The sequence below is a fragment of the Sorghum bicolor genome, chromosome 6 (assembly GCF_000003195.3).
Source record: "Sorghum bicolor cultivar BTx623 chromosome 6, Sorghum_bicolor_NCBIv3, whole genome shotgun sequence".
NCBI lineage: Eukaryota > Viridiplantae > Streptophyta > Magnoliopsida > Poales > Poaceae > Sorghum > Sorghum bicolor.
The window spans coordinates 30,283,103-30,287,350 of record NC_012875.2 but is presented as its reverse complement, the minus strand read 5'-3'; the positions used below and the strand labels follow the sequence as shown (position 1 = coordinate 30,287,350).

Genomic DNA, 4,248 nt, shown 5'->3' with positions numbered 1-4,248 from the left:
AAACGATGATGGGAGAATATTCCCCTGTGTTATCGTGTTGCCTTCTGCTGCGGTGTCATTTTTATGCTCCTACTATAGGAGCAGGTCTTTTATGTTGAATATCCGGACTCGATATGAACAGATTTGAACTCCTCTAAATGGTCTCGAATATGACCAAAAAAATATCCATACTGTTTTCATTCCAAGGTTCATGAATAAGGCCTTTGTTTAGTTTCTCACCCAAAAACTTTTCACCCATCCCATCGAATCTCTAGACACATGCATGCAGCTTTAAATTTAGAAAAAAAAATCTAATTGTATGGTTTAGTTGTAAATCGCGAGACGAATCTTTTAAGCTTAACTAGTTCATGATTAGCCATAACTGCTACAGTAACCAACATATGCTAATGGCAGATTAATTAAACTTAATAAATTTGTCTCGTAGTTTCCAGGCGAGCTATGCAATTTTTTTATTAGTCTACGTTTAATACTTCAAATATGTGCCGGCATATCCAATGTGACACCCAAAATTTTCTTTTCATGAACTAAACAAGGCCTAAAAGAATATATAGAATCTGACCCAAACAACAGCTACAACGGGCCAAGGCCAAAAGCCAACAACTTTGTTTCACATTTCAACTAATCCAAATTCACTTGATCCTTGCATTCAAAAAATGCAATGTTGCTTGCTGTAGCATTGTTCTTCTTCAAAAGCATTCTTCTACTTGAAAGTCCCACAACCTTCTCCTTCTTCGAAGCCATCAACAGCCTGCCTCCTTCGTCCCAACACTCCTCCCGACCGGTTGCTTCCATTCTCCCAACAATCCTCCCAGCAACCTGCCTCCTTCCTTCCCAACACCGACAAGTCAAAACAACACAAGACCATATGGATCCCTCGAAGGAAAGTTTTAGTAGGTTGCTTTCCTCTGATACAAAAAATCCAAGACCAGATAACACAAGCTTCTAGCATATGCTCAATTTCACACACAACACTTTCAACCAGTCTCAGCCCCCTTGCCCCCAGAACAGTCTCCCTCCCATGCGGCAGCGGCGCAAGGTGGCCAACTAGGCTAAAGGGCATTCCTTTGATGCTTGTCGGGCTCCCTCATTACCTTCATTGCACATGATCCAGGCCCCTCGCTACTTTCAGGACACGTGAGCTGGTAGACATGGAACTCAACAAGGGAGGAGAGGGGTTCACAGATCCGCAGGTGGCGGCTTGGATAAATCAGGTATGGCTGGGCGACGCGTACGGGAGATCGGATGGATCGGGCAGAGCTGGGCCATGCGCATGGGACAAGGGAATAGGATGGGGAACGATCAGATGCGGAGGGGAATTGCACGAAGGAAATGACGGTTATTTTTTTTTTCCCAGCATAGGTCCCATGCATATAGAGCCGGCACTGGTTCTAAACACTGCAGCTAGAATAACAGATGCCCTTATGGGTTTGTTCTGTTTTGGTTGGTAGGGACAAGTAGGAAAATCGTAAGATTCTTAAAAAAACTTAAGTAGGAAATATAAAGATAATTGCTACAAAAAGAAAAAAGATTGACTATGTAGGACTACAGGAAAGCTATTTTGTTTAAAAAATATAGTAGTTGCACACGTATATTTAAGCATACTCATCTGTATGAAAATACGCACACACACTCTACCTCTATGACCCACCTTCGAAAGTTTAAGGGTGTGTTTGGTAGGGATCCAGATTCTGTCCAGAAGCGTTTCGGATGATGAATCAGAATCACTTTGTCAAACCATTTGGCTACTAGAATGGATTATGATTCACAAGCATATATGTATATATTCTTAAAAATCATATAAATAAAAATATGCTTCAAAAAGTCCTAAAAAGAACAACTTAAATGAAACCCACTTTAACTTGTTGCACTGAAAAAGAAGTATAAACAAATAAAATACAATTGTTAGAAGAGAAGGGAGGCAAAAGAAATGGAACCGTTGCGAAACCAGCATGTCATTTCAACCTTTGCCACCGATTCACAAGTTCCAGGTGAATCTGAAATGTTTCTCCTATCCAAACGGCCCCTAAGTCGGTAAATCTTATGGTTAACAAAGTTATTATAGGCACCTCAGGGGTACATCACCTACCACTATATAATAATGCCGTTAAATTCTAAAATGAATTGAAAAAATGTAAGCACCCATATCAAGTCAAGGACATGATTAACATGGGTGGATAGGTTCACTGCAAGGAATCTAACCAACTAAGATATGCTTAGTTCACAAGAAAGCTACACAATGATACTTTGATTGTATCCACCTATTGGTTGTATTAGGTTTAGAAAATGTGGCTTGCTGTTAACCACAAGGAACTTTTCTTTCATTGCAAATAAGGCAGTAGTAGCAGCATCATCTTCCAGTTTCTTGTATAAGTTGTTCTAACGCTTCCCTTGGGATGCTAGTGTCTAACTGGAATATAATTTGTTACTTCTTGTTTGTGTTTTTGCCATAGCATCAAGCCATCAGCATCCAACGACTCAAATGGTATTTTAGTTTTAAGAGGATTGAGAGAAATAAGTTTAGGTGACTGAAAACTTGTTCTGCTGGCCCGCATTTCTGATTCCTCTGCTCTGTTGTCATGAATTTTACAGTGTGATCCATCAGAACCGCGCTCATGTGACTCAGGATGCAATGGTGGCTTGATGACTACAGCTTTCAGTTATCTCCAGAAAGTTGGTGGCCTTGAGAGAGAGGAAGATTATCCGTACAATGGGAGGGACAGCACCTGCAAGTTTGACAAGTCCAAAATTGTTGCTCAAGTGAACAATTTCAGTGTTGTATCTGTTAATGAAGACCAAATTGCTGCTAATTTGGTTAAACATGGTCCACTCGCAAGTAAGGATAAAAAACATTTGATCATTGTAGGTGTCACATTTAGCCTATATGAATATAACCACACATTACCATCCTTTGTTTCCTGCAGTTGGTATCAATGCAGTCTTCATGCAGACATACATTGGTGGTGTGTCATGCCCATACATTTGTGGAAGGCATCTGGATCACGGTGTTCTTTTGGTCGGTTATGGATCGGCTGGTTATGCTCCAATCCGCTTCAAGGAAAAGCCGTACTGGATTATAAAGAACTCCTGGGGTGAGAACTGGGGTGAGAACGGATACTACAAGATTTGTAGGGGTCCACATGTGCAAAATAAGTGCGGTGTTGATTCCATGGTCTCTACTGTGACTGCCATTCACAGCTCTAAGAAGGAATAGGAACCTATTGGTCCTCTTGTCTGTTGTCTGTACATACCACTGCATTTGATTTGATCTTACACTAGAACTCTTGTCATTGAGGGCTGCCTATGGTATTATGTGAAATTGTTTTCGATGGCTTTACTGTTTGTTTGGGTTGGTGTATTGGGGCCATGGGACTAGTTATGTGTTAGCAATAGTAATGTTTGTAAAATATCAAGTGTTTGAACATTTGCTAAAAGTATGCTATAGATCAAATACATGGATCTTATTTCTGTACACGGGCCAGAAAGTATGCAGGTTCATTCTGAATCACACCTGAACTTGTTTGGTCGATGGGAAGCACAAAAACAGTCCACGGTGCTGTACCAAACGCTCCCTTAGTTTGAGACTTGTTATTACTAAAAGAATTTTTTTACAAAAATTACATATATATTATATTATCACAACAGCCGTTTTATATAAAGGCCCTCGATAGAGGACCAAATTACAACTAAGTCTTGTCTGAATTTTTTTACAAAAATTACATATATATTATATTATCACAACAGCCGTTTTACATAAAGGCCTTCGATAGAAGACCAAATTACAACTAAGTCTTGTCTGAGGACAGCAACAGCTCCAATGGTGCTGGTGAAGGCGAAAACGTCAGCGAGGGGTCGCGGGGGCGTTAAAGACACATGCACTCGGCTGGATGACCTTGCAAAGCGCAGGTTCAAGATGGGACGGAAGAGCTTGCGTTGAATAAGCACGCCAGCAACCGAAAGATTCGGCTGAAGACTTTGCCGGCGATTGAAGAAGCTCAGGTCCAGATCTTAGGTGAAGACGGAGTAGTCGTACCGCCACTAGCAGAGGAGCAGCTATGCATAAGCAAGGAGCGTCAAAACCAGTGGCTGTTGTGGAGAGACGGATGCGGACGGCAGAGGTAGTGGAGTGAAGGGCTGCAGAACTCGTCGGTGGAGGTGGAATCAGGGGAGATGGTGGGGAGATATACAGAGAGAAAAGGGGAGAATCGATTTTATTCTATACCACTAACCTTGGTTGCGTCAGCGATGGAG

The 4,248-nt window shown here is 41.5% G+C and overlaps 1 pseudogene across 1 annotated transcript in view; it reads left to right on the top strand.

Moving 5' to 3' along the window:
• The window catches only part of LOC110436274, a 4,495-nt pseudogene extending 1,026 nt beyond the window's left edge, over positions 1–3,469 (top strand). The window contains exons 3-4 of the transcript XR_002454092.1: positions 2,493–2,833; positions 2,922–3,469. The product of XR_002454092.1 is annotated as a cysteine proteinase 1-like (transcript). The remainder of the gene's footprint in view (positions 1–2,492; positions 2,834–2,921) is intronic.